Below are 20,531 nucleotides of genomic sequence, written 5' to 3'. Positions count from 1 at the left end.
CTACACGCTGAGAGACTTGGAACCTCACCTCTGAACTGAAATAAATAGGACATGCTGGGAGGACAGATTCATAACCAGAGGTTCCCTGGGAATAAAAATCAGTCCAGGGTAGGGCAGAGTCCTCATTGGACTCTCTTCAAGAATCTTTGATGAGTGGATGGGAGATCATAGGTTTCACCCGGGTATCACTTCACTCTCACTTGTAGAAGAGAGCACAGCATACTCACCTCCGAAAAAGGAGGGCATAAATAAAATTAAAATGGGTGGGGTGGCTTAAACAAACACATACTCTGGCTTATAAATGAAATTTAGGCAGATAGCCTAGTATGAACCTATGAACCTATGAACCTATGTACCCTGGACTACTACTCCTGTATGTAACACAGTCGCATGGAAAACAGTGCTGTACAGGACTCATATACGTCTGTGTACCACACATGTCACTCACACCCCTTGCTACTTTAATGACAGCACATAGGACCATGTGTTGCACATGGCATTACATACACTTATTACAGATGTCATTACCCTGCTATGTTTTCACACTGGGTGGTGTGAGCTGGTTACCAGGGCTAAGCCATGCTTAGCAGGTATCAACATTGCTGCAATATAACAGCTGAGCTGATCTGCGCACTGGTAAGCGAAGCCTACACTGTTTAAGTGCCTGTACATTTACCAGTAGCTTAGCACCACTTAGCTTCATGCAAACCCATGCAAACACACTTAAAGCTGCTCAGAACTGCCTTAACCACTCTGTATCCAACAGCCCTTGTTCTGCCCAGCAACAAAATGAACAGCCCTTGCAGGTCTTGAACCCAGGACACTGTACATTAAAGTCACATGACCACTGTAAAAATAGCTGTTGCTTTTCAAATATATCTGTCAATACTCATATTGATTAGTATTGAACAATTGCCTTTACTTCCACAATTGTGTAGTACTTGTTATTAATATGACTGTTGCATCACATATGTTGTTTTATCATAATGTACACATAGCAGATACATACAGTGAGATATATCTGGGAGTGTATACACAACCGTGAGGATTACACATGACAGGAATATGGAGATATATATATATATATATATATATATATATATATATATATATATATATATAATTGGTTGATATATGTCTACATGAACATACACATGCATATTCATACATATGTCTGTATACACATCTGTATAGTGCAACATATATATATAGCCATGTCTACATCTCTTCATACGTATATATATATATATATATATATATATATATATATATATATATATATATATATATATATGTATGCACATCCTATGTGTGCAGGTATGTCTATTTATGTAGATATATATGCAGATATCTATAACTATATGTGCATACAGATCTATATTGATATACCTATTACTGTCAATATATATGTAGATACCCATAGGTATATGTGCATATGTATCTCTATCTGTACATGTGTAGACATATATCACTGTGTATATGTATATGTATATATCTGAGTGTTTATATGTAGATATATATATGTACATAGACATATCCATCTATGTATGTTGATATGTATATGTGTATATATCTATATAGATATATGGATAAGTACATATACATATATGTCCACCATATGTCCCGCACTTGGAGTGGAGCCCTACCTCAACCCGAATAGTCCCAATCTCTTAGTGCAAGGGGATGTCAGATATGTATTGCAGGTATATATGTAGACTATTGCTACTGATAGGGGTTGTCTTCACAGACATGATGTGTGTGGGAGGTCACATCTGCTTTTAACATTGCACCATTGGCCACAGACAGACATCTTAAGGACATCATAGTACAATACCACTGCCAGCACAGTAATGATCCTGTGGACTACAGCAGAGATGTGGCCAATAAATGTGGACAGTCTGACACACTCTGGTCAGTCCAGAGGTATACACAGAACCCCTTAGTGCAAGACATGTGAATCGAGCCTGACAATATGGATGTTAACAGCCATGTAGATGGGTATATCACGTAAACACCGGTATACATTTGCCCCCATAGGTTATGCATTCACGCACCCCTGTCTGTCCTGACACATACTAATCGCTGGTACAGAGGTGCCATGGCCACATACTACTCACTAGTTAGTGACATAGATCTGTACAGCATCCCACTTCTTTGTCCGACATACATGACTGTTATGGTGGCTGGCAGCAGTACATCTGGCAAGTATCTGGACATAACATCACACTGGGTAAGGACACTAAGCTGCTAGGCATGTAACAAAGCACTGTGCAGGCTACAGGCAGACTGCCACAACACTGGCCTACATAACATATGGGGGAATACACATGTACCTGCATATATAGCAGGCTCTATAGGCATGTCACAACACAGAGTAACAGACACCTGTGTGAACGTTCTTAACCACAACCAATGTGAACACAGCCACAGCCACATATGGTAGCTAGCGTAATATTACAGTATATGGACTAACTGATCAACACCATCCTCATATGTGCCACTCATACACTAACCCTACATATACTGGGCCACTACACAGTGTGGTCCGATGCCTGTCTGTCATATGGGACGTGTGTGTGTTTGGCCCTACAAATATGTAAGCCGATAGGGTAACATACAGTAGAGCAGCATGTAACATCAGATAGAACAGGACCAAGAACAATGACATCTACCATAGTCTGTACACAGGCCAAGGTACATATTCACAATATACACACTGTTGATAATCACCATAGGTACACAGACCTCAGTACTGTACACACAACTACAGAAAGCTCACGCTATGTCCTCAAAGATAACCCCTACTATACAGAAAATGTGTCGCAGTCTGATAACTCACTGGCTTCTTATCAGATATGATGTCACTAAATTATGGTGTACAGAACATATGCACCTCTTACCACATGACATATGTACACAGGTTGACAGAGTTGTGGCTGGGGGCACAAACACATGGCCAATATTGACATGTTGCTGTGATAACCTCATACATTTACTGTTATAACAGGGTTTGTTGTGACATATGTCCAATGAAGGTTATGAAGTCATTGCCCACCTTATCATGAAGGGATTCTCATCTAGATCAAGGGAGGTCATAGTCTCCCTATACTCATCACTCATCAGACCAATGATTGAGTACAATGCCCCATTCAGAATGTATCTGACCCCGAGAGGCCACAAAGTTCCTCACCAAAGGATAAAGGGTCTCAAACATCTGTCCTATGCTGCCCGACTGAAAAGATTTGATGAATATGCTTCACTGCCCTCGGGCAGATAGCCTAGTATGAACCTATGAACCTATGAACCTATAACTCTCATGTCTGTCACCATGTACTGTCTGCAATCCTCACACTATGCTTCTGCAGTTCACAGATAGGTGCTCTGTGCGTAACGCAAGAAACAAAAGGCACCACACACTGCCCAGTCTGCAGATGACCCTACAGATGGGTGTTTCCTCAGAAACATAGCACTGTCAGGGCAGGTATTAAAACATGTAGACCAGCCATATCCACACACACCCTGTTAAACCAACATTACTCAAAATGCAGAATAGTGACACTTACATTCTGTAGTCATGTCAGGCACATCCCCCTCCTATCTGTTGGCCTGTTTCCACAATGTATGTTGTTAGAGTTAAATCCACAATCCACCTGTGATGCTGTTTGACAAACAACAGATCTTAGTCCTGCTCACAGTGAATGAAAAGGCCTAACACCAACATGATGTTCCTAGATATTGGAGTGTGTTTCCATGCCATTGGCTATGGGAATGTTACCACAGCTGTTCCACATGCAATCAGCTAGAGGAGGGCTGCAATTCGTGCAGAGACCATCAGCTGATCATGAGCATCATTTACAAAACACATGCTGCTGCTTAAGCAAAGCAGCTGTACATCTCCATATCCACCACAGAGGGAGTGAGAGAGGCAGACAAAGGCAAAGATAGGTCAGGGAGGGGGTGGAAGAGTAAAACTTAAGCATGTTTGTGTCACACACCTACCAGTACAGGGTATCACCCCCCCGATTGACTATGTATTGCTATCACATATCTATGCAGTTATTGGATGCACCACATCGCTTACATGTTGAGGAGCTCTCCAAACATATATGTGATGGTGAGTGACATCTGCAACAGTGATATGGTAGCCATACGGTAGGTGTAGTACACATGTCTGTCCACATGAGCAGGTGTCAGCATCAACACAGCCACACTCTCTCAGGGGCCCACACACATTGACACACTGGCAGGGTCAGGAATACACCTCCTCACTAGTTAGTTTGCCACAATACAGTACTGTGCAGGTATCACATGCACCACAGGGGTTATTCAGAGGTTATATGGGCAAAGGGTATGTAGAAGTGTCTGACATCAGACAGGATGCTTCAGTATGCCAATGGGGGATGTAGTGAGTGTGAATGTGGTCAGAAGCACCATACACCACACACACACAGACACAGGGTGCCAGTACTGGCATGCTTGGGTGCATTGCTTCACTGGTGTGTAGTGGTTGACTGTGCCAAAAGGCTATACAAGGCTAGGTGTTGGCTATACCTTGGCATCAGGCCACATGACAATGGTCTGCAGTGTGGCTCAGGGGTGTAGTGCCTGGACCGGCCCACACAGGTGGGTATTGTATTCACCATCCAGTCATCTTGGTAACTATTGTGTGTGGCCATTGCTGTGCATTGCTTGCCATGTATGTGCTCATTAGTCCATGACATCGACGGTGTCTGGGATGTGCACACATCTGACATGCATGTACAGTGACATGTGGAACTGTACCTGAGGTGTCTGGCCCATGTTGTGCACATAGATTATCATCAGATGTGCCAGTCCTGGCCTCATGTGGTGGGAACAGGTAATGGACAGCAGGTTGGCCCTGCACCTACACTGATAGCATGATACAGGTATTCCCTGGTGTCAGTGTCATCTGTCCATACAAGGCATGTGTTTAAGGCATGGTATGTCCTTTGTGGATCACATTTGATGGCACCACAGGTGTCACAGGTATCAAGTGGGGAACATAGTGAAGGCACACTGTCTGTATGTATGTGCTTATTGTACATATGAACAGGGTGCCATGCCCTCTTTAGTCCGCTACAATCACACCATGGTTACTATCTGTGGGCAATACGCAGGGTGCTACCACCATAGCGGTTGTTGCCTAGGCAAGTGTGTTTGTGTATGAGACATGGGTTGAGAGTGTTCTCTGGGTAATACAAAGGTTGCTAACTTTGTTCACCAGGCCTTGATGTCACATGTAGGGGTATGGATTGGCACCCCAGCCTCTCGGCTATTTCACATCTGTTATCCTTGTACGGTGGACATTGTGACATGTAATGGGCCACCATATAAGACATTTGCAAAACACGCTTCACAATGAGTCTAGTTGTTACACACTCACAGCCACCTCCACACAGGATACGAATGACAGATGCACACCTGCCATGTCTGGGATGAGAACTCCTACCTAACTGGTTTATTAGCACTACACAGTTATAAGACATGCCACAGAGATTACTGGTGTATTTCTTTCCCAAAGGTGTATTTCACAGTGAATGACATCAGCAGCCTTGCCAAAGTACAGCATTTAATCTGCAATGAGTGTGACTAGCCTGAAAAGCATTGTTCCCTACACAGACATAGAAACACACACATGCAGTTGTCATGTGTGGGAATAGAACCCCTAACAGAGTACTACATCACACTACAGCATTACGCTGTTATAGGATGCACCACAGAGATTACTGGGCTACATTTTTCTCAAAGGTGTATTTCAAAGTGAATGGCATCAGTAGCCTTGCCAAATTAGGGCATTTGATCTGTAGTGAGTGTGACTAGCCTAAAAAGCATTGCTCCCTACACAGACATAGAAACACACACAAACATGCACACTTGACATGTGTGGGAACAGAAACCCTACTAGAGTACTATATCACAATACATTATGCTGTTATAGGACATGCCATGGAGATTACCAGGCTACACCTTTCCGAAAGGTGCAATTCACAGTGAATGACATCAGCAGCCTTGCCAAAGCAGGACATTTGAATTATAGTGAGTGTGACTAGCCTAAAAAGCATTGCTCTCTACACAGACAGAGACACACACAGTTGCCATGTTTTGGATTAGAACTCCTACCTCACTAGTTTATCACACTACACCAGTACGCAGTTATAGGACGTGCCACAGAGATGACTAGGCTACATCTTTCCCAAAGGTGCACTTCATAGTGAATGACATCAGCAGCCTTGTCAAAGTAGGACATTTGAATTGTAGTGAGTGTGATTAGCATAAAAAACATTGTTCTCTATGCAGACAGTTGCCATGTCTGGGATTAGAACTCCTATCTAACTAGGTTATCACACTGCAGCATTACACAGTTATAGGACTCATCATGGAGATTACTGCACTACACCTTTCCCAAAGGTGTATTTCACAATGAATGACATCAGCAGCCTTGCCAAAGTAGGGCATTTGAATTGTAGTGAATGGGACTAACCTAAAAAGTATTTCTCCCTATGCAGACAATCACACACACACACAGTTGCCATGTCTGGGATTAGAACGCCTACATAATTAGGTTATCACACTACAGCATTATACAGTATTAGGAAGCACCACAGAGATTACTGGGCTACACATTTCCCAAAGGTGTATTTCACAGTGAATGACATCAGCAGCCTTGTCAAAGTAGGGCATTTGATCTGTAGTGAGTGTGACTAGCCTAAAAAGCATTGCTCCCAACACAGACAGAGACATACCCACACAAACCTGCTGCCATGTCTGAGATTAGAACACCTACCTAAACAGGGTATTACACTACAGCATTATGCAGTTATAGGACGTGTCACAGAGATTACTGGGCTACACCTTTCCCAAAGGTGTATTTCACAGTGAATGACATCAGCAACCTTGCCAAAGTAGGACATTTGAATTGTAGTGAGCATGACTAGTGTAAAAAGCATTGCTCCCTACACAGACAGAGACACATGCAAACAGTTGCCATATCTGAGATTAGAACTCCTACCTAACTAGTTTATTACACTACAGCATTACACAGTAATATTGCACACTGCAGAGATCACTGGGTTACTTTGTTCCCAAAGGTGTATTTCAAAGTGGATGACATCAGCAGGCTTGTCATAGTAGGGCTATGAGGAGGGCAGTGTGTGTGCATGGGCATGGGCCATAACCCATTCATCTAGAGGGTGACACACCACATGCAGGGTTATATTCCACAGGTACGTGTATACAGCTCCTAGATGACTACTGCCTTGTACAGTCATGTTGCACAGTTAGCACTTGCACCAGATAGTCTGTAATGCTGATTGATACTAGTCTCTAATTTCTACAGTGAGTGACATTTGCACATCATGTGGTTGCAGCCATTTGGCTGTGTGCTGGGCGGGACAGGCCTCATGATGGATGACTTTTTGTCACAGTCACTCTCTTCCACACATCTATGTATGTCTACTTTTGGCTTATTATAGTATGTTGTCCTTGGATATATGTCTGTATTCCTATCCACTGTGTGTGCAAAGCATGATGGGTGCATACTTAGGAGTGTATGCTCTAACATCTGCAACAGTCAGATATGTATGGTCCACTGTTCGTTGCAGACATGGCCTTCATTTCTTTAAGTGTGTGAGCATGGCCAGGATGACCTTTCGGTATGTTGTTGTCTGACATTGCCTTCATTTCTCTAAGTGTGTGAGCATGTCCAGTATGCCCTTCTGTATTGAATGTGTGGATCCATTCCAGGTTATTTGTACTCCAGTGAAGAGCTTTGTGTTGTACACCTACAAGTAGCAAACTGTTTCTGCAGGGTATCCGTAGATCATTTGGCGATATGGGGACCAACTGTGCAAGGGATAGTGTGTACTGTAGGTGATTGTGTCTGTGCTGCTTCTGATACATGGTACTGATGTTAGCAGAGATATTCAGACATGTGTACTGTTATACACTGTGATGTTTTATGCCCTCAAGTACTGTCCGGTGGACATTCTTGCTCACAGTGATATCCTGGGGAGCAAGGGTGAATGCAGCTGTGTCCGGTATTATGGGCAGATGCCTACATATTCATGGTAAGTTGTGCCATTCTGGAGGGGGAGCTGCAGACACTTGCTGCTGGGTCTTTGTATCCAGTTCAGCACCTTGGTACAGTGCTGGCAGAGGATCCCATACTTGTATATCCATCAACATGACAGTATGGCCTTAACTTGCTGTGGCAATACTGCACAGCTGTACAGATTCACACAGGTTACCCAGAGGCAGGGGCCATGAGTCAAGACATTAACCCTATTGTGGTGTATGGGCAGGTTTGTAGCCACCCATTTATGTGTTTGCAGCAAGGGGTAGTGTGTGCACACAGCTGTGTGTCGGACCTTGCACAATCCATGCTGCCCATGCTCCCACCCCCCCTCTATTTTTCTATCCTCTGCCATACATTATGCATACAATCTCTGATACTTTCCCTAAGGTTATCACCTCATCACAGTTGTTTTTCAGTGTTGGTCCACAGTTCATGCAGTGGGACATGGGGGACATGTTACTGTGATTTGTCCACATGGCCCTGGATATGGCTTATGTGGAGTTTGTTATGTTGTTATGTGGGTGTCCATGACATAACATGCATTGGCAGTACATGTGAGACACAGGCCTTTGGTAGAGGTCTGTAGGCCATTTGGTGGTGATGCGGGCCAGCTGTGGCAGGCTGTTGTATTCTGTCAGTCCTACAGTCCCAGACCGCCATACAGTATATTCCCCTGGGGTGACAGGGTAGGAGTGATAGGTGTTTATGCCAATACTTTCTATCAGTGCTGGTCAGGTGGTGTGAATGCTGGCAGGGTGCTACCTACAGCTAGGGACACACCTACATGGGACACCTGCACTGCATGCTGCATTCTGTTGCTATTGCCATATACAGGTGGGGCTCATATTATACCCATTCCCAACAGCAGGGATAGGACCAGAGAGGTACCTGTGGGTGGTGTTTGCGTGAGCAGGGTGCATGTGTGCTATGGACACTACTTGCATCTGATGCACAGATATGCATGCAATATTCCAGTTATGGTGGCATGTGCAGGTACATAAGCTGTTTCACAATTCATCAGTCCTACCACCTTTGTGATCTGCAATTGTTTGGGCAGCCTACACCAGTATTCCTTACTACAGGCCCAGATAATGTGATGCATACCTGTATGTACAATTCCAAGGGTGTGTCCATTTCACAGTTACACATTATATACTGTATGACTGGGGTACTTTCCCTCTGTGTACTGCTTTTATATCTAGCCTAACAGCCATGCCATGTCAGTCTTTCAGATGGTGACAAATATTACCACCATACATTTACAATGGTTTACTGCTAGCATGTGTTATACTGGTGGGAATTGTCTTTGGCACTGCAGTTTTGAGGACTTTGCCCTCTTATCAGCAGTAGTGGGCAATGGCCACCAGGTCATACCTCAACATGCATACATACTGACCACTCTCATGCAATATGAAATGCATACCAACCTGACACACACATACCTGCATATTGTACAAATGCTACAATCTATCCTGCTATCTTGGCCACCTCTGGCCAGCCATGCTCCACTGGTATTATACCTACACATACATGTTACTACATTTCTACATAGGACTGGGAGACACAAGATTGGTGGGGGCACACCAGACTATTACTACATTTCTAGATCGGATTGGAGGGGCACACCTGACTGTTACAAGGTGTGCACATCGGATTGGGGGGGGCACACCAGACCATTTCTATATAGGATTGGGGGGCACACCTGACTGTTACTACATGTCTATGTAGGATTGGGGGGCACACCTGACTGTTACTACTGTCTACATAGGCTATGGGGGGCACACCTGATTGTTACTACATTGCTACACAGGATTGGGGGGCCCCAGCTGACTGTTATTACATGTCTACATAGGATTGGGGGGGCACACCTGACTGTTACTACATGTCTAAGTAGGGTTTGGGGGGCACACCTGACTGTTTCTACATGTCTACGTAGGATTGAAGGGGCACACCTGACTATTACTACTGTCTACATAGGCTATGGGGGGCACACCTGACTGTTTCTACATTGCTACATGGGATTGGGGGGCACACCTGACTGTTACTACATGTCTACATAGGATGGGGGGCACACCTGACTTTTACTACATTTCTACATAGGATTGGGGTGGACACATGACTGTTGCTACATGTCTACATAGGATATGGGGGGGCACACCTGACTGCTTCTAGATAGTAACACATGATTGGGGGGTGCACACCTGACACTTGTACACATTTGCTATGTCTGTACTGGAATGCCAGGTACTCCATTTAATTCTGTTTTCTATCCTATCATGCTGACTAGAGGCATGTCAGTGTACTACAGGTCCTACGTTCGAATGACCTATTAGTTTCTGACTTCCTACCCTTCATAACTAGCATCCCGTTACCTGAACTGATGTGGTCTGTCTGTGTAGGTCTGGGGGAGAAAGGCTACCCATAGGAATCATTCAGTGGCCTTAGCACAGCCTTTGTTTGTGTTTGTCTACACCTGTCCTGCTGGCTGTGACTGTTGTTAGGTATGTGAACGTCCCTGACTGACATGTGTGTGTCATATGGACACACATGTGGCCCAGTACATTTCCTGCAGTGAGTTTTGTCAACATGTGTAGTACTGGCTACTGTGGTGTCACCCGTATTTGTTACAGATCTCATGCTGCCACTATAGGTGTTTACTATCTGCTGGCATCCTATTCAGCTACCCAATTCCCTTGCATGCTCACATCCATACCATAGATACAAATAACTACACATGCTACTCCAATCAGCAATCAGTAAGGGGAGTGACTTCCCTTGTGGGTGTGCCAGTATTGAGGATGGTGCTGGGGGCTGCCTATGTCGGATGTGCATAGTACACTTCCTATACATGGTTGAGCACAGGTAGTGTCATGTTTGGCATCCCTTTTACTGTATGAGCGAGTCAGAGAGAGGTGTCATTCCCTGAGTCCCTACTGTGTCAGTGTATGTGCTATGCATTGCCTCTTTGCCAAGGTCATGGCATACTGGGCATGTCTCCATCTGCCTACTGGGGCAGGCTGAGGTTGTTCCTCCTCCGAGTCACTCTGTGCCTGTACAGGCCTTGGCACTGGTGGGGGGCTGTGTGGCCCTGCCCAATGCTGTTCCGCAACATCATATTGTGTAGCATGGTACATTCGATAACAATTTGGGTACATGTAGCTGGTGAGTACTGCAAGACTCCACTGGATATGTCCAGGCACCGGAACCGTGACTTGAGCATCCCAAACACATGCTCTATTATGATTCTGGTCTGTGCGTGTGTCTCATTGTGGCATTCTTGTTCGGGTGTGTGTGCATTTCTGATGGGTGTCATCAGCCATGGCTCCAGTGTGTAACCAGCATCCCCCACTAGGTGACCGTAAGGGATGTCCCCATTGGAAAATCTCTGGTACAGCTGTGTCAGATGCCAGATGTAGGAATCGTGATAGCTTCCAGGGCAGCCAGCACACAAATTCATTATTATGCCCTGGGCATCACACATGACCTGGCAGTTGATGGAGGGAAGCCCTTGCAGTTGATGTAGACCCTACCCCACTCACCAATTGATGCGTATGTGCATGCAGTCTATAGCACCCACCACCTCAGGGTATTCTGCTATTTGGTGGAAGAAATGCATATTGCTGGTCAACATCTCACGGGTGTTGAGGAAATATACATGCTCACTGGCATGTACTGACATGGCATCCAGGAACTGGGGGAATACTCTGGATGCTGATGCCTGTGAGAGCCCCATGATATCCCCAGTTGGGCTTTATAGGTACCTGTGGCTAGTATTCCTAGGCATATCCACTGGGATGGGTTCCCCTCTGTTAGTTCTGTGTGTCAGACATGGTCGGCACAGCTCAACAATGTGCTGTAGGAGGTTCCTGTCCACCCCATAGAGCTCCACTATCTCCAGCTCATGTAGCCCCTAGTAGGTTACCCTGGGTCTGTACATTCTTCTCCATCTCCTCACTGCGGGTCAGTCAACAGCATTCTCATCCTCACCAACCTCAGCCTCTTCCACATGTTGATGTCTGATAGCTGCTGCAGCCCCTATCATTCTGCTGTTTTTGTTTGTTAAAATTTCCCCTTTTGTATACACCAGTGGTGTAGAGTGTGGGAAAAAAACAGAGGAAAAGGTGCTTGCATAGTTTATAGCAGTGCTCTGAGCTGGGCTGGTCTGCTGCCTGTGTAATTGTCTGATTCTGATACATTTCACCTTCCAGCTATGCTAGTTCTCCTAGATTACCTTCCTACTGCTGTTTTCCCTTCCCATTGCCTTCCTGTTTAAGCCCGGTGGCGCACCGTGCAAACACAGTGCTCAAATGTGCACAGAGCTGCTATTTCCTGGTTTACTTTATTTTTCCTATAAAACCCAGTGCACGGTGTGCACACCTGCTTAGGCAATGTACAGAGTGCTAGGCAGCCTCAGACACACCCCCTTGCTTAGCTAGGAGCAAACCCAAGCCACCGGGCTCCAATCCGCTTACAGTATGTCTGACACACACACCCCTATGTCAGTTAACTCCTAGGCTTTCAACAAGCTATTCCTGCTCTTACACTGTTGGGTGCTGACTAGCATGCAGGGGAAATCTGTGATTCAGCATCATTCCCCTCATTTGCATAGGATTGCCTGCTGATGCATAGTTACATGTCCCACAGTGAGCTTCCCCCCTTAGCAACCACTATTCACTGGCCATGTTGTCTTCTGCCTGCCATTGGGTATAATCGCAAAATAGTGATTTTGGTTAGAATGCTTATTTTATGGGGTTTTTTCTTATTTTCAGGCCGATCCCATTTGCGCGCCGCTGCCATACGCTTAAATAGCCGAGATCAGCTAAAAAAAAAATAAAAGTTGATTTTTTATTTTTAAGAATGTTGTCCATGTCAATGGCCTTATAGCTGGCCATTGGCATGCTTTCTACATGATATCCACCCTTTATTTGGAGCTGTCATGGCTCCATTTTGTAATTTGTAGAGATGTGCTCCATTACTGGTGGAGTACATTTCTGCAGATTACACTAGTCCTGCACGGCCGGTTTCCAGCTTACTGGATCACAAATTCACCTCATTTGCAAGGATTTCTCCTGCTAATGAGGTAATTTGCATACAGGAGTGGAGTCCATGCAGGGCTAGTGCAGGAGCGCTTGTGCACATCCCTGCAAGTTATTCCTGGTCGCATGGCAGACATATTGCCTGCTGGAGTTCCTGCACTAGTCCTGCATGCCGTGCAGGGCTTGCAGAATCTTTGGAATTGTAAGTTGTTTGTAAAATATTACAAATGCAATAGTTACTGTGTTTACTGTAACTTATAATATTAATTTTAAGGATTAGAATCTAATGAATGCTACCACTGTAAAAATAGTTATACTGAAGAGTTTGGCATTTATACTTTTTTCATGACCCTTATGGTTCCAGTGATAAGAATATTTGTTTGAAATGTGAGGACATAATTTGATTCTGTCAAAAGGCTTAGGGTCTGCCCATTGGACGTTATAGTGCAAACTTCCTGAGCTCCATTGGAATGAATGAGTTATTTTGATCTAGTACTGAATATAGTTTGTGTGGTTGTACATGGCTTTTGTGTATTTCTGGATTTGGGGGAGCTTGGAAACTTGCTATGCTATCCCTTAATTGGGGGTTATTCACCTTAGAGAAGTTCTTAAAGTTTTGAGGTTAGGTGGGTGGACTAGTTTTACTTTTATTTCGAGGGAGACTGCTTTGTGATCTGACCTTACCAGTGACAGTATCACACTGGGGGTGGGGGGGGCTGCACAGCTCTCTCCCATATTTGTGAGTACCAATATCTAGGATATATGTTCCCCTAGTGGGAGTGAAGACTAGCTTCTCCAGGGCATTTGAATTTACAAAGTCAAAACATCTTTGGTCCTGCATGTTAGTTTTCATGTATGCCTCCTTATTAATTGACAGGTAATTAAAATCATCCATGAGTATGGTATTAGCCTGGATGGTGAGAGATTCTAGTAACTTAAAGTATGATGTATGGGTTTCTTGGTTAATTGTGAGAGAGCAGCAGCTAGCAAGAATATGGTTATGGATTTTTCCCATTGTTTAATGGACATGGAGTACCTCAAGCATGTCATATTGTTTGATGAGCCTTGAGGTGTGCTTATCTTTTATGTTGATAGATACACCTCTGCCTTTTGATCTTTGTGATCAGAAGGTATGAAATGTGTTCTAATGAAGAAAACACAACACGCTGGAAAAAAGACTTTATCAAACAGCAAAGCTTTCGTGTAGAACCCTTTCTCAATACTAATACAAATACATTCAACACATGCCTTGTTTTAAATAAGAGCCCGCAAGTCACATGATAGCAGCCCATATCATATGACCTAAAGATAAATATAATACATTATATACATTATTTTTATGTTTATATGCTTTTTATGTGTTTTATTAGTATTATATTTATCTTTAGGTCATATGATATGGGCTGCTATCATGTGACTTGTAGGCTCTTATTTAAAACAAGTCATGTGTTGAATGTATTTGTATTAGTATTGAGAAAGGGTTCTACCCGAAAGCTTTGCTGTTTGATAAATTCTTTTTTCCAACATTTTATTTATTATTTTTTTATTTTACATTTGTTTACCGGGCTAGTCCAACTGGATACATGTCCATTTTCAGTGGAGGCCTGAGGAGAAAAGCTCCACTACAATACTACTAACGAGATTAAAAATTTTAGCAAAATATCAAAAATTAAAGATATTAGATTATACAAGAAATATGCAAAAAAAAATACACAGAACTGTAAGCCTATGTTCTACTACAATACTTCTAAACAGGTAAAAATATACAGAAAAAAACATAGAATTGTAACACTCCAACAGGATGTGAAGTCATTTGAATACAGAATAGTGTAGTACTGGAGAATATAGGAGTTATGAACATTGTTTACTCTAAAAGCAATTTCATTAGAGGTTAAGAAATTAAGATATATGTCATTTAGTAGAGGGAGTATCAGAATCAAGTGTGGTGATGAAAATCTAGTAGTCTAGATTTATTAAGTAAGAAGGAATGTTAATAAATCAAATAAATGAGAATAAAGGAAATGAAGATTAAGATGATTAGTCAGGCTTATTGATGAAGATGATTAGTCAGGGTTATTACACAGCAGAGCCAGTGGTTGGATAGGAAGAGTTTTAGGTTAGTTTTAAATAGTGGGAGTGATGTTAGGGTTGTGAGGTGTTGAGGTAGTTGATTCCAAATTTTTCCAACTGAGTTGGAAAATATAGTCACCTGCTAAGTTATTAGATAAGGAGGTATGAATCAATACTTTGTTAGAGGAGCGTAGGTTCCTCAGATTGGTGTAAGGTTTTATGAGGGTAGAGAGCATTGGAGTGTTGTCAGGGTGATAAAGGGCATTGTGTGCAATGGTAAGTTGGTTAAGCTGAATTAGGTGGGGTAGTTCAAGCCAGCCTAGTTTTTTTAGATTGTGACAGTGATGAGTCCTATATGGAGAGTTAGTGGCATATCTGCAATACTATTATATGCTATTGCTAGTTTGTTCAGATTAAACTTAGAAAGATTAGTAAATATAGGGGAGGCATATAACAGGGTAGAAATTAAGTGGGTTCTAGCTATAGTAGTTCTGGCTTCAGGAGTTAAGAAGGATTTGATTCTATAGAGAGAGACAAGTTTTCTATTAGTAGATTTTATTATAGCGTTAATGTGAGTGTCAAATTTTAGTTGATTATCAATTGTAATGCCTAAGAGTTTGGTATTCTGGTCTGGAGAGATAAGGGTACCATTACTAGATATAAGAGTAAAATTAGGGGAGGGAGACAAGTGAGTAGGTGTAAAAAGCAAGAGTTTTGTTTTTTTGGGGTTAAGGAGGAGACAGTGATTTGAGAACCATTGTTCTATTGTCAAGAAGGTTATTGTGTGAGGGAATGAAGTTCCGACTGTGTTGAGGCTGAGCAAATGATAGTAGTGTCATCTTTATATTGAATGCAAGTTGATAGAGAAGTGGTTAGATGAAGGTCATTTATAAAAATGGAGAACAGTAGAGGACCTAAGATAGAGCCTTGAGGGACACCTATAGAGGTGGGGAGGAGATCAGAGAGATGGTTGTGCCAAAGAACTGCCTGTTTTCGATTATCCAGATAGGATGTAAACCAGTTTAAGGTTGAATTGTCTAGGGAGAGGGACTTTAAACGATGGAGGAGTAGTTAGTGATTGACCATGTCAAAGGCTTTAGACAGGTCTACAAAGAATGCTGAGGAAAGAGTATTCTTATTGCAATTATTGTTAATAGAGTCAGTAAATGATAGTAAGGCTGTGGTTGTACTATGAAATGGCCGAAAACCATGTTGGCAATTAGCTAGGAGATTGTGGCTTAATAGGTGGTTAAGTAACTGTTTGTGGATGCATTTCTCCATTATTTTTGCAAGAGGAGATAGGAATGCTATGGGGCGGAAGTTGGAATATTCAGTAGAGTCACCTCCCTTGAAAAGAGGGATGATGTGTGAGATTTTACAGATTGATGGAATTGTACTTTCTTTTAAGGTCCTGTTAATCAGTGTTGAGATGGGGTAGGCAATAGCTTTTGCACCTAGTTGGAGGTATTCTGCTGGTAGTTTATCAGCTGAGGGGGTTGTGGGTTTTAATTTTTGAAGTAAGGACAGTATATAAGAGGTGGGTATGGGTTTGAGGTGAAATGGCAGAGGAATTGGGTTTGGGCTTGATAGTTTGGAGGTATTGGGGCTTTGTTGGTTTGTTAGATTTAATATAGCGGAAGTAAAGAAATTATTAAAGTCATTAGCTGTTTGTAATGGGCAATCAGGATTTGAGCCTAAAGGATTTGGTGTGGCCACTTTCCCAGGAGATATTAGCATGTTAATGGTACTCCAGAATTTTTTTGGTTGGTGAAGGGATGATTGCTGTAGCTGAGTATAGAAATTCTTTTTGTCCTGCAGTATAGCTTTTTTGTCATATTTCTTTGTTGCCTAAAGATAAGGTGATCAGTTGTGTTTTTTGTGGTTCACCATTTAGCCCAAGCTTTATTTCTACTAAGGATTAGTTTCCTTGTATTGTTTGAGAGCCATTGGGCTGTTTTAGATTTAACAGGTGCATGATGTTCAAGGATTGTTAGAAAAGTGATATTAAAGAAACTAACAGCATCATCTATGGGAAGAGATTTAAGGGGTGACCAGTTGACTTGCCTAAGTTCATTTAGAAACAGATTGGGGTCAAAACATTTTTTGTTACGGTATACTCTGACTTGGGTAGGTATGGTCATACTTGTTTTATGCCTGATAATATATGTTAGTAAGTGGTCACTAAGGTCATCTGGGAGGGTTCCAGTTGTATATTTTTGCTGAGGACTGTTTGTTAGTATCCAGTCAAGGATACTTTCTTTATGATTAGGTTTGTTTTTTCTTGTTGGGGAGTTAATGGTTTGAGAGAAGCCATGCAGGTTAATGAGGGTGGATGTATTGGTTTGTTTACATAAATTCCAGTCAATATTAAAATCACCTAGTACTATTGTTTCTTGTAGAAGATTTAGAGAAAGCCAGCTTAGTAGGTCTTCTAGTGTAGTGAGGTTTTTATCTGGGGGAAGATAGGTGCAGATAATGTTGATTGTTTTATGGGGATTGAGCTGAAGTTTAGAAATAATTATTTCAACATTATTGTCAAATGGTGGGTTGTAGCTTGCTTTAGTTATTTGCAGTCCAGATTTATAGAGAATTGCAACCCCTCCACCTTTTTTCTTTAAGCGATCTTGTCTTGGAATATTGTAACCTGGGGGGATAACTTTGTTGTCTTGTGTTGAAGGTTTAAGCCATGTTTCTGTTAGGCAGAGGATATCAAACTGCTGGACATCTAGGAGAGCATGAATTAGTGGTATTTTATTACAAATGCATGTTTAAATGGGCAATTGAAAGTGATTTGGGGGGTTTAGTAGGAGGTGTTGGTTGGATTTTAAAGTGGTGGCAGTTGGAGGGTGGTGGGGATAGCTTAGGTCCAGGGTTTGGGTGGATGTCGCCATCTATTAATGCATGGGTTAATATAGGGTTGTAATAGTGAGGAGTTTTGAAGTAGTAGTCAAAATGTTTTTTGAGGCTAAAAGTTGGGTATTTAATGTGAGAAAGACGGTGATATTTAGGTTGAAGGTAGGAGGTAGTGTAGATGGAATTGTAATAACATGTGGATAGAGCTAGGGGAGATATTAGTGTTTGTTTGTGAGGGAGTGTGAGAGTATAGGAAAGGGGTTCTTCATAGGAGGTCAGGAGATAGATAGAGATAAGTGTAGTTAGGAAAGTTAGAACTAGTAAAGGATGAAATTGCTTTTGCATGATAATTGAGAATGTAATAGGTTTGAGTGAGAGGATAATGGGAATATAGTTTGGTAAGTAGGTGGGTAGAGGAGGAGGAGTCTATTTTAGGGGTGGATACAGTAACAGTATGTAGTTGGTTTAGAGAAGCAAGGGGTGTGTCTATGAGGGTTTAAATGTAGAGGTGCTAGGGTGAGATTTGGGAAGAGACAAAAGGAGTGTTGTGGAAGTGAAAAAAACAATGTATAAGGTAAGGGAAACAGCAGGTAGGTATGTAGGAGGTAAAAGAACTTATATTACCTGAGGTTTTAAAGTGAAACATGTTGTGTTTTCTTCATTGGATTCTTTCACTCAGCGTCTGTATTGTTGATGAAATGTGTTCTAGCCATGCATTGCCAGAGTGCTTTCTGTGGCTTTGAACCATGTTTCAGTAACTGCACAGATATCAACATTCTTCAGGGTGATGAGAGCTTCTAAGGGATGCAGTTCCTTACTGAGACTCCTAGCATTGAGCAGCAACACCGTTAGTTTGTCCTGAGTAGCTTTTGCTATGCTGGAAAGTTTGTCTGTTTGGCAGTGCCTAAAAAAGACATTATATGGGTGATAATATTTTGGCCAATATCCAAAATCCTAGAGGTGATAGGTGAAGACCATCCCTGGTGAAGCAGCATAGCCTGTCAACCATGTGCACCCAGGCTGAGAAGTTTTGGACCCCTTTGGAATGCCACCAGTAGCTAAGCCAATTGTTAAAGTTGGTCATTTTCTGCTGGTATTTCAGCATCATCCCTGGAGATATTAGAATGCTGCTAAATGATAGGCTCATACCTGCCTGTGACACATATTCTGAGAGTTAAATCATGTCTCTCTGCATTTAGTCCTGGGAGGTACATCTCTGGTCATTGACACCCAAGTGGACTATGAATAAGTCAAACTGGTACTTGGAGGTATGTGGCTTGAGTGTTTGCATGATCTGGCAGATCCTAGCCCCTGAGAGGCAACTAACTGTAACCTACACCTTATCCAACCTGGTAAGAGGGACATCAGTCTGTCTCACAATGGAATCTCCTTATGACCAGAATATTGGGCTGTGGAGTATTTCACCTTATAGGCTTGGTGGCTGAAACACAATGAGATGTGGCTTTATATGTCGTGATCGAAATTGTCTTGTTTGTGTGCATGCAGAGTTTCTGATGATTGTGCCTAAGTTACATGTTAACATCTCCACATATATGGTTCTATGTGTGTATGGTCTTTTGTGGGTTTGGTGAATGATGTAAGTGGGTCATTGACAACTTGCTTGTTACTTTTTGTGTCTGTATGTGAAGGTCTAGCTTGTAGAATAGAAGAAAAGGGACAAGGACTTTCCAAGTCTCATTTAAACTTGCCTAGTCCTAACAATACAATTAAAGCTCTCTACCAGTGTATTTGTTTACAGACATTTTTTGCGTATTCTTTAACTGCTTAAAGGCTTCTAGAAATAAATCAGTGGGTCTAACATAAAATGATAGCCTTTATTTGTCAATATCCCAACAGAAAAGCTCATTCTGTTGACAATTTCTAACAGAATATTTGCAAGCCCTTCTCCCTTAATAGAGGTCAGAGATAATTGCATAGGCAACATCATAGCATCAACCACAGCCAATATAAATACCTCAAGCTGGTGGTATCTAGGGGCTAAGATGCTCCACAATGTCCATGTCTATCTTTTGGGATGTTCTGCAATAGAGGGCAAAGGCATCTAAGCAGCTTTGGCTGCTGTGTTTTCAATTTTGTTAACTTTTTTTACTGTCCCAATATATTCAAGTGCTGTCTCATATCTTTTCTTCTACCTGGTCAATAGACATTTTGCATGTCACCTTTTTGTGGGTTGTATTCCAATATGGCTTTTAAAAGGCATGACATATGCTATGGGTATAAGGGTCTGATGGTTAGTTCTTGGAATGTCATTTGCCCTACAACTTTTACCTCTAGCTCCTCAGGAATCAATTCACTGTACAATATAGCCTGTTATGTTAATACGTATACTTCCCTGCCCTGTAAAATCAAGAATCACTTTGGATACTTCCTTTCCATCCTATAAAGTAGAATCTGAGTGCTTTCCTCATCTCTTTCTTTGGGAGCATTTTCAGTTACCCTCTTAAAGGAAGCCTGGT

The 20,531-nt window shown here is 42.4% G+C and overlaps 1 protein-coding gene across 3 annotated transcripts in view; it reads right to left on the bottom strand.

Annotated features, from left to right (window-relative positions):
• CTDP1 (CTD phosphatase subunit 1) overlaps nucleotides 1–20,531 on the bottom strand; it is a 2,700,378-nt gene that overhangs the window by 2,039,000 nt on the left and 640,847 nt on the right. The gene's annotated exons all lie outside the window — the stretch shown is intronic.

This window comes from Protopterus annectens, chromosome 3.part1 (genome assembly GCF_019279795.1).
Source record: "Protopterus annectens isolate FY-2018-M chromosome 3.part1, PAN1.0, whole genome shotgun sequence".
Classification (NCBI taxonomy): domain Eukaryota; kingdom Metazoa; phylum Chordata; order Ceratodontiformes; family Protopteridae; genus Protopterus; species Protopterus annectens.
The sequence above is the reverse complement of the archived record's forward strand: the minus strand, read 5'-3'. Positions and strand labels throughout refer to the sequence as shown.